At 43.6% G+C, this 11001-nt stretch overlaps 1 protein-coding gene across 1 annotated transcript in view; it reads left to right on the top strand.

The window, feature by feature from the left end:
- The first annotated feature begins 10503 nt into the window (after positions 1-10503).
- Positions 10504-11001, top strand: part of SLC28A2 (solute carrier family 28 member 2) — a 37482-nt gene continuing 36984 nt past the window's right edge. Inside the window, exon 1 of the mRNA XM_061428887.1 lies at positions 10504-10653. The gene's annotated coding sequence lies outside the window, so the exon portion shown is untranslated. The remainder of the gene's footprint in view (positions 10654-11001) is intronic.

The raw sequence follows: 11001 nt of genomic DNA, 5'->3' as shown, positions 1-11001 counted from the left end.
ACTGCAGATGGTGACTGCAGCCATGAAATTAAAAGACACTTGCTCCTTGAAAAAAAAAGCTATGACCAACATAGATAGCATATTAAAAAGCAGAGACATTACTTTGCCGACAAAGGTCCATCTAGTCAAAGCTGTGGTTTTTCCAGTAGTTATGTATGGATGTGAGAGCTGGACCATAAAGAAAGCTAAACACCGAAGAATTGATACTTTTGATGTGTGATGTTAGAGAAGACTCTTGAGAGTCCCTTGTACTTCAAGGAGATGAAATCAGTCAATCCTAAAGGAAATCAACCCTGAATATTCATTGGAAGGACTGATGCTGAAGCTGAAGCTCCAATACTTTGGCCACCAGATGCGAAGAACGGACTTACTGGAAAAGACCCTGATGCTGGGAAAGATTAAAGGCGGGAGGAGAAGGGGACGACAGAGGATGAGATGGTTGGATGGTATCACCAACTCGATGGATATGAGTTTGAGCAAGCTCCGACTGTTGGTGATGGATGGGGAGGCGTGACATGCTGCAGTCCATGGGGTTGCAAAGAGTTAGACATGACTGAATGACTGAACTGACTGAGAATGAGTTTGAGAGATTTCATAATCATATTGTTTTCAGATGAGACCTTTACAATGTCTTTAATTTTCCTGAGTTTCTATAGGGACTTACAATAATAGCCTACAATTCTGTTTTCCTACTGTTTTTCAAATTATCTTTCCATTAGTATATCAAATTTTCTTAATAATCTTGTGAAATAGTGAAAGGTTATGAAAGGTTGTTGTTGAATCACGCGAATACACTGGGATTCTTGGCCCCCGGAGGAGGAGAATTCAACCCGGGGCCAGAGACGAGGCTTGATGGCTCAGAGCTTTTGTGTAATAAAGTTTTATTAAAGTATAAAGGAGATAGAGAAAGCTTCTGACATAGGCATCAGAAGGGGGCAGAAAGAGTACCCGCTTGCTAGTGTTAACAATGAACTTATATAATCCAAAGACTATCTGGAGGTTGTAAAGACCTCATCAGACCTACTCCCATAATTTACATTTTAAGATAACACTGTCCTCAGGCAAGATACATCCTTGTAAAGACCAGGTCTACTCCCATAATTAACATTTTAAGATAACAGAAGGTTGAATCCAAAGACTGTCCTTAGGCAGGATACATTATTGTTATATAATCCTAAGGAATGTGGAGAAAGAAAAAAAGTTTGTCCTTTCTTCCTCCTTGAGAATTCCAGATCCCTCTCTCCTTGGGGATCCCTAGACTCCCTATCAACCTGCCTAGGAACCGACTCTCTCATTCCCCCCTTTTCTTTTTAGGAGAATTATGTTGCCTAGGGAAAAGGGGGATCGTTCTCATTCCATAACTACTTCCAAGCTGACTGGGGCGTTGTCCCTAAATTGGTGAGGCAACATATTTTCCTAATCCTCATATTGAGGATATCTGATCCAGGGGGCCCAAATAGTAGCTGGAGGAAGCTACAGCAGTAGCAGGAGTTTGAGCAACCATTTGTAACTTAAAAGCTTTCATGCGGCTAGAAACAAATCCAGTTATACAATTACAGATACAAACAGCAAAAACACAACATTCAGAATCAAAATTAAAAGTCACATCATGTCCATAGTTAAAGTGCAAAGTGTTGCACCAGTCCATTTTAGGGTTGGTAGATGTCATCAGATGAAGAAGAGGCATCGCATGTGATTGTTGTCGAAGGTATTCACAGACTTGGAGAAAGTCTTTTTCTTGAAGTGGGGATGTCCACCACGGGAAGCCTTCCACTGACGAAGAGGGGAGCACTCCGCAGACCCAGCAGTTAGACCGATTGTGGAATGCAGCATAGGAGTGAGCCCAGGACAGGAAGGCAGTGTCTTGAGGATCCAACGGCAGACTCAGGATATTTGGAGTCAGCAGAAGTAGACTCACATAGATTATCAGGCCCATCCACTGCCCTTTGCTTAACTCTAGAGCTCGGGTCAGGGCCACAAGCTCCGCTAACAGAGCACTGGTTCCCTGGGGGAGAGATTTTGCTTCCAAAACCTGTTCAGCAGTCACCACGGCGTAACCTGCTTTACGCTTTCCATCCCGAACAAAAGAACTGCCATCTGTAAATATTTCCATGTCAGGATTGACTAATGGGGTATCCTTTAGATCCTACCAAGCTGCATAGTTTAAAGTTAGGAATTGAGAACAATCGTGGTCAGGTGTTTCATTTTCCTTCTCAGGAAGGAAAGTGGCAGGATTTAAATTTTCACAAACTTTAAGCTTAGTTACTAGTCCTTCTAACAACAATGACTGATACTTAAGAAGCCTACTGTCTGTCATCCAAATATTAACCTTAGAATTTAAGATTCCACTCACATCATGAGAAGTCAGTACAGTAAGGTTTCGTCCATTAATTATTTTTAAAGCTTCAGGTGCTAATAAAGCCGCTGCCCCAATTACTCTTAGGCAGTGGGGCCACCCACATGAAACTACATCTAATTCTCTGCTTAGATAAGCAATAGGTTGCTGGTTTGACACACAACCCTCGAGGTTGTGTCAAAACTCCCAATGCCACACCTTTTCTTTCAGTGACAAATTAAATTCTGACCCTGTGGGCAAGCTCAGAGCTGGAGCTTGCAGGAGAGCAGTCTGAAGAACCTTAAAAGCCTTTTGAGTTTCTGGAGACCAAACCAGTTTGTCGGTTTGGGCCTGCTGCGTTTCAGCTATAAGTTTATATAAAGGCCGGGCAAGTTCCCCGTAACCCGGAATCCAAATGCGACAGTAACCTGTGATTCCCCAAAATCCTCTCAATTGTCTTAAAGTCATAGGTAGGGAATGATTTAGTATAGGTTTAATTCTCTCAGGGCCTATGGCCCTGGTCCCTTCTGATATGATTAGGCCCAGATATCTAACCGATTGTTGACAAAGCTGAGCCTTTTCTCTTGATGCCTTGTAACCACAGTCTGCCAGAAAGTTTAAGAAATCTTCTGAGGCTCGCGAACAAGCTTCCTCTGTCTCAGCACAGAGCAAAATATTGTAACACTACTGCTTCAGAGCTATTAAAGTTTTGTAGATCCCGTGACAAACTTTGTCCAAATAGGTGAGGACTATCACGAAATCCCTGGGGCAAAACTGTCCAGGTTAACTGAGCAGCTGATTGTGTAGGGTCTTCAAAGGCAAATAGAAATTGACTTTCTTCCGCCAAAGGAACTGAATAGAAGGCATCCTTTAAATCAATTACTGAGAAATATTTGGCCCATTCAGGAATTTCAGACAATAGAGTATAAGGATTAGGCACGACGGGGTGTAAAGGAACTACAGCCTCATTTATTATTCGTAAATCTTGAACTAGTCTCCAATTACCATTCAATTTCTTTATATCCAAAATAGGAGTGTTGCTAGGACTGTTACAGGGAATTAATAGTCCCTGCTCCTTTAAATTTTCAATGATGGGTTTTAACCCTTCCTTAACTTCAGGTTTCAGTGGATACTACTTCTTATGTGGAAATACGTGTGGGTCTTTGAGCTTAACAACTACAGGAATAGCATTTTGTGCTCGACCCACAGATTTTCCATCAGTCCATACTCTAGGATTTACATTTTGTTCAACTAAAGGGAGAGAAAGGGAGGGCTCCATATTCATGAAAACAGAGGCATGGACCTTGCTCAGTATATCCCTCCCCAAAAGAGGTGAGGGAGATTCTGGCACGATCAGAAAACTCGTGTGAAAACAGCACAGAATCCCAGTTGCAAGATAAAGAATAACTGAAATAATACCTTTTGGCTCGTCCAGACAGTCCCATTACAGAAGCGGATCGGAAAGAAAGTGGGCCAGGGGCTTCAGTAAGCACAGAATAAGTTGCCCCAGTATCTAAAAGGAAATCGACGGATTGGCCCCCCACAATTATTAATACCCGGGGTTCCTCAGGTGTAATTAGGACGGGAGCTTGTGTGGGGACCCCTGGGCACCTTCAGTCCTGATTGTCTTGAGTCCGACCCTGGAGACCTACGACTCTGGGGGCAGTCTCTCTTCCAGTGTGGTCCTTTGCAGACCGGACATGGAGCCGGGGGCGGCTTAGATGCCTGAGGGCAATCCTGCTTGAGGTGCCCCTCCTTTCCACAGTAATAGCAAGCCCATCCCTTTTCACCTGGGTCCCTCTGGGCATTTTTCTCAGGCTGTTTAAGAACGTTTTTCATAGCCATGGCGAAGGCTTCTGCCTTTTCCTTTGTCTTTTTTTTTTTTTTGCCTTTCTTTATTTTCCTCATATTCCCTACCATAATAGACTGTCTGAGCCAGTTGTAACAGAGTATCTAAAGACTGATTTTGTCCATACGCCCTTTTTAGTAGCTTATGGCGGATATCTGGAGCCGACTGAGTGAGAAATCTATCCTTTAAGATCACTTTTCCCACTTCACTTTTGGGATCAATCTCAGTGAATCTTCGAAGGGCTTCTTTCAGTCTATCTAGGAATTTACCAGCAGCTTCCTTCTCCTCCTGTTCTATGTCTGCCAATTTGCCATAGTTTAAAGGCTTAGAACGCACCTGCCTAAGTCCTTCAAGAATACATCTAACAAAATGACTCTGATCCCATTTTCCTTTAGCTGTGTTGTAGTCCCAGTCTGGTTCTATAGTTGGGACCGCTTGATTCCCAGTGGGGAGTTCTCCCTCTTCCCTACTGATTCATTACCAAGCCATTCATCTCCATAAGCAACCACTTTTCCCAAAACTCGAGTCTTTGACTCGGGAGTCAGTGTTTGTCCCGAGATATACATCACATGCTTCCAAGTGAGGTCATAAAACAGAGTAACACCTTTAAAAGCTCTAATATATTTTTCTGGGTCCTCTAAATAGTCTCCCAGATCCTCCTTGATTCTTTGTATTTCTTGATAAGAGAAAGGCTTATTAACTCTCACAGACTGATTATTTCTCCCGGTGGATGTTTCATAAAGAGGCAACAGCTTGTGTGGCTGTTCCTCAGTCTCCCTGGCTGCTCTGCGCATATGATCCCAGGGATAGATTGGAGAAACCTGTTTTTCCTCTCTCTTTGTCTCCTGTCCTCCATCTCATCTCTTACTTCAATGGTCTGAGTTTCTACTGAAACCAGAGTAGTCTGAGGTTGTACTGAGACAGGAGTTGTTTGGACCTCCATGTGGGCAGTTTGAATCCCAGTTTGGAGTCCCAGGTATGGGGGCAAAGTAAGAGGACAGTAGGGAGCTGAAGGTTTCACACCCAAATCTATACCCTTAGGACATAAGTCTGGCATATTTCGCAGAGAGAAAAAGGGCAACACATATGCTACTTCTACCCATTAGGTCTAATTGTAGAACAGTATTATACTTAAGAGACCCTTCAACTGGCCACCGTTCGCCATCCTCCAATGGATACCGTGGCCATGCGGTATCACATAGGAAGACCAGGTGTGTTTTCTTTAAGCCCTGGGGATCAAGTCTATCCCAGTTTTTCAGGATACAGTTCAAAGGAGTGAGGCTGGAATTGTTAGCTCCCATCTGTAAGAGAGAAAAAAAGTGACCAGCACCATTTTTCTACCGGAGGCATCCCTCCCTGCTCTAGATGGGGGTGTAGACAGACGTTACACCAAAAGCTTTTCCTTCCTGGTCAGACTTAGTCTGTCCCTTACTGATGCAGGTGCCAAACTCGTCCCTCCCGGTTCTACCACCGAGATGGGGTGGGGAGGTACCAGGAGTAGACTTGATAGCATCCCTACTTGACGTCCAGCTCTTCACCTTTAACCTTGCTTGCCTCTGATGTCACCCGGAGTGAATCAGAGTAACCTTCCGGAATGCCTCCCAAGCTAAGACCACTGTGGGAAACATTTGTCACCTGAGTGCCCATGCACGACCCTGAGTATTTCCTGACCACAATAAGACCGGCACGAACATGAAACTGAGATGTTCTTTCCAAGCATCACCACACCAGTATAACAGCCTCCTCTGATCTACTAAGAGCCAGTGTTACCAAAGGAAAAAAACTCATGGCAGTCCCAATGTGAGTAACCTTTAACCTCAGAGATGTTCTGGGAACTAGAGCTCCATCTAGCTTCTGACCTTTCGATTCCTAGCGAGGCTAGGCGCTTTATCGGCTACCAATCCAAGTTTGGGACCTAAGCCACAGTACACAATAACAGTATAGATCACAAATCCCTTGAAAGTCTATGATCCGATAGATTAAGTTAGTACTTCTAATTCCCAAGGAGTTATGAAATGGTCAAAGAGACCGAAAAGTTTGACCGAGAAAGGAGAGTTCAGTCCACACGCTTTGCCCATTTCTGGTCGGTTCCCGAAGGAGACATTGGGTGCCTCTTGGCATTGGCAAGTCGGTATAATGCCCCGACAGGTTTCTGCCATAAGCCATATAAGATCACCATGGAACAGCAGAGCAGGGCTCCTTACTTGCTTCACGCAGGGCATGCCATTCATTCACACAAGCACACGGTAGAGTTAGTAAAGCACAGCAGAAAACGTGTTCTCTAAGTGAACAAAGAACTAAAGCTCCAAGCATCCTTACCTTGTCCTGAAGGATCCCGGACGAGCCCCCAAGATGAAAGACTGTGAAAGGTTGTTGTTGAATCACACGAATACACCGGGATTCTTGGCCCCTGGAGGAGGAGAATTCAACCCGGGGCCAGAGACGAGGCTTGATGGCTCAGAGCTTTTGTGTAATAAAGTTTTATTAAAGTATAAAGGAGATAGAGAAAGCTTCTGACATAGGCATCAGAAGGGGGCAGAAAGAGTACCCGCTTGCTAGTGTTAACAATGAACTTATATAATCCAAAGACTATCTGGAGGTTGTAAAGACCTCATCAGACCTACTCCCATAATTTACATTTTAAGATAACACTGTCCTCAGGCAAGATACATCCTTGTAAAGACCAGGTCTACTCCCATAATTAACATTTTAAGATAACAGAAGGTTGAATCCAAAGACTGTCCTTAGGCAGGATACATTATTGTTATATAATCCTAAGGAATGTGGAGAAAGAAAAAAAGTTTGTCCTTTCTTCCTCCTTGAGAATTCCAGATCCCTCTCTCCTTGGGGATCCCTAGACTCCCTATCAACCTGCCTAAGAACTGACTCTCTCAATAGCATTGGACAATTAGGCAGGGCAGAAATAACAGAAGAGGTCCAGAGAGGCAAAATGAGTTGCTCTAGGTTACAGAATATAACATACATTTACTCTGCTAGGCTTTGTGTGTGTGTGTGTGTGTGTGTGTGTGTGTGTACACAAATGCATGGAACTAGGGAAATAGAGATATATCTTCCTGTTTTGGTGTTTGTTATCATCATCTTCACACCCAATGTCAGAAATCTGTTTGTTTCACTTATTTTACAAATATTTATTAAATATTCATGTATTTATTTTATTTTTTGGCTGTGGTGGGTCTTCATTGCTACATGTGGGCTTTTCTCTAGTTGCAGCAAGACAGGGGCTACTCACTAGTTGCAGTGCATGGACTCACTGTGCTGGCTTCTCTTGTTGTAGAGCACAGGCTCAAGGTGAGTGGGCTTAGTGGTTGTGGCACAAGGGGGCTTAGTTGCTTCTCAGCATGTGGGATCTTCCTGGACCAGGGATTGAACTTGTGTCCCCTGCATTGCAAAGTGAATTCTTAACCACTGGACCACCAGGGAAGCCCCACAAATATTTATTGATTGCCTAATATTGTGGCAGGCTTCTTTCATGGCTCAGCAGTAAAGAATCCGCCTGCCAGTGCAGGAGATGTGTATTCAATCTCTGAATTGGGAAGATCTCCTGGAGAAGGAAGTGATAATCCACTATACGGGGAGCCTGTCAGGGTGTAATCCATGGGGTTGAAAAAGAGTTGGACACAACTTGGTGACTAAACAACAACAACAACAATATTGTGGCAGATCTTGAGTCTGGGGATCAGTTCAGTTCAGTTGCTCAGCCGATTCTTTGTGACCCCATGGACTGCAGCACACCAGGCTTCCCTGTCCGTCACCAACTCCCAGAGCTTGCTCAAACTCATGTCCATTGAGTTGGTGATGCCATCCAACCATCTCATCCTCTGTCGTCCCCTGCTCCTCCCGCCTTCAATCTTTCTCAGCATCAGGGTCTTTTCCAATGAGTCTGTTAATGAGTCCATTCTTAGCATCTGGTGGCCCAGGGAAGGCTCAGTTACCAGGGTTACAGTGGCAAATAAGATAAAGAGCCTGTGCTTGATGAAATCATAGTCTAGTGGGAAACAAGTAGACATGTAGAGTACTAAATGCTCTATAGACCTCTGCAAAAGCATGTTGCAGCAGGAGTGTGGGGAAAGGGGTCTGAAGTCTGAACTGGAGAGAATTTGGAAAACTTCACTGAAAACAGTGGTCTTGCAACAGAGACTTGGTGGTACAGGAATTTGCTAGGTAAATAAAAATCGGCTCAAAACTTAACGTTGAAAAAAACTAAGATCATGGCATCTGGTCCCATCACTTCATGGCAAATAGCAGGGGAAAAGGTGCAGGCAGTTAGATTTTATTTTTTGGGCTCCAAAATCACTGTGGACAGTGACTGCAGCCATGAAATGAAAAGAAGCTTGCTCCTTGGAAGAAAAGCTATGACAAACCTGCTGCTGCTGCTGCTGCTGCTAAGTCTCTTCAGTCGTGTCCAACTCTGTGCGACCCCATAGATGGAAGCCCACCAGGCTCCCCGTCCCTGGGATTCTCCAGGCAAGAACACTGGAGTGGGTTGCCATTTCCTTCTCCAATGCATGAAAGTGAAAAGTGAAAGTGAAAAGTGAAAGTGAAGTCGCCCGGTCGTATCCGACTCTTAGCGACCCCATGGACTGCAACCTTCCAGGCTCCTCCATCCATGGGATTTTCCAGGCAAGAGTACTGGAGTGGGGTGCCATTGCCTTCTCCGATGACAAACCTAGACAGTATTAAAAAGCAGAGACATTACTTTGGCAACAAAGGTCCACATAATCAAAGGTTTAGTTTTTCCACTAGTCATGTATGAATGTGAGAGTTGGATCATAAAGAAGGCAGAGCACCAAAGAGTTGATGCTTTTGAACTATGGTGCTGGAGAAGACTCTTGAGAGTCACTTGGACTGTAAGGAGATCCAACCAGTCAATCCTAAAGGAAATCAACTATGAATATTGATTGGAAGGACTGATGCTGAAGCTGAAGCTCCAATACTTTGGCCACATAATGCAAAGAGCTGACTCATTGGAAAAGACCCTGATGCTGGGAAAGATTAAAAGCAAAAGGAGAGGAAGGCTTCAGGATGAGATGGTTAGATAACATCACCAACTCAATGGATATAAATGTGAGCAAACTGCAGGAGATAGTGGAGGACAGAAAAGGCTGACATGCTGCAGTCCATGGAGTCACAGAGTGAGACAGGACTTAGCAACTGAAGAACAACAACAGCAATAGACAGCGGTAGCGTGTCAGAGGCAGAAGGAACAGCATCTGCAAACGTATGACTATACAGGCAGAAGGAAACATCAAATGTTTAGGGAACAACATATTGCTCAGTATTACTGGTGGGTAGGAGCAAGAAGAAATTAGATTATTTTGAACAATTTTGGAGAATTACTTCCTCCCTTTCATTTACTCCCTCCATGCCCCACCAGTCATCACTCCTTATAGATTTGTTTCTTCCTCTGCATCCACTGCTTTGGTTAGAGCCTCTCCATGTCCGACCTGGACCAGCTTTTGTCTCCTGACTGGTCTTCCTGTCCCCAACAGGCATCCTTCCAGTCCCTCCTCTTGCCTCACCACTTGGCTCCAGATAAGACCAAACGTTCAGCCTGGCACTTGATTGCATCTCCAGACATCTCTTGATAAACCATCATGATCTCTTTCATATTTTCTCCTTTCATTCCTTAACTAATTTCTTACTTTTATTTTGTCCCTCCTTCATTAATTTCCCCAAAAATATCCCCTTATTCTTTAGCTGTATTTTTACAGCCTTGTTAGTATGACAGGAAGGCTTCATTGTCTGTGCCTTTTCTGTGTGTTTCTCCCTCTTGTAGTATATCTTTCCTGTTCTCTGTCAGTGATTCTCTGCTTACCTTTCAAGAATTTCCTGGCTCAGGACCAATGGAACCAGCTGTGTAAAGCCTTTTTTGACACGTCTTTCCTCACTGATTTGTAATTCCTTCACAGTAGAGACAGTATCCCATTCATCTTTGTGTCCTCAGCACCCAGAGCCATGCCAGGGTGATCGTGCGTACTTAATAAATATTTGTTAAGTGGATTAGCAAAAGACTTCCTAGCAGTCATTTGGAATCAAATCTTGTGCAGTCCTGTGTTCCGTTGTTTTCTAAGAACTATCTTCCCAGTACCAAATGATGATCCATTTTCTGAGGGCAGAGATCTTTCTCTTACTTTTCTACTTATTTTTCTCCCCTGTGCCTAGTTCAGTACTGGACAGTGCTTTTACTGAAGTGCCTGTTAGAAATTCCTGCAGAATTCTTAGACCTGACCCTGCAAAACAGTCTTTAAAGCATATAAATATTTAACTTGAGACATTGCACTCCTTCTCTACAGGCAAGGGCAAGCACAGCAAGGGAGGGCCCAGGGGCAAAAATGAGCCAATCGGAATCACCCTCCCTCATTCCCAGCCCTGACTTCAGAGTCAGGGTAGCATGGAACTGAGTTCTTTCTGTCCTCTCTGAGGCACCAGAAGAAGTCTACAAACTGGAGTAAGTAATTATCTTGGGGGAGGGCAGGAACCTGATTTGCCAGATTTTTTAATTGAGCCTACTGAGACCAAGTTCAAGTAGGTCTATATCTATGCAGGAAGGCCCTGATTTATAAAACAAAAGTTATCCATTTATGATGCTTAATGAAATTATATTTAAATGGTTGAAAGGATCACCGTAAAACAAAAACAAAACACAATTCCATAGGGAAGGAAAATTTCTATAAAGTAAAAAAAAAGTCTTAAATGAACGTGTATTATGACTTTGAATGTTTAGATAAAGGTTGCTTATAGTGAGCTCAAGTGCTTGTTTTGTTTCTTTTTCTTAAATGGATGATTCCAGTAAATG

This window comes from Bos javanicus, chromosome 10 (genome assembly GCF_032452875.1).
Source record: "Bos javanicus breed banteng chromosome 10, ARS-OSU_banteng_1.0, whole genome shotgun sequence".
In the NCBI taxonomy this organism is placed as follows: Eukaryota; Metazoa; Chordata; class Mammalia; order Artiodactyla; family Bovidae; genus Bos; species Bos javanicus.
Note: the sequence above shows the minus strand (reverse complement) of the source record. Positions and strands in the feature narration are given on the sequence as shown.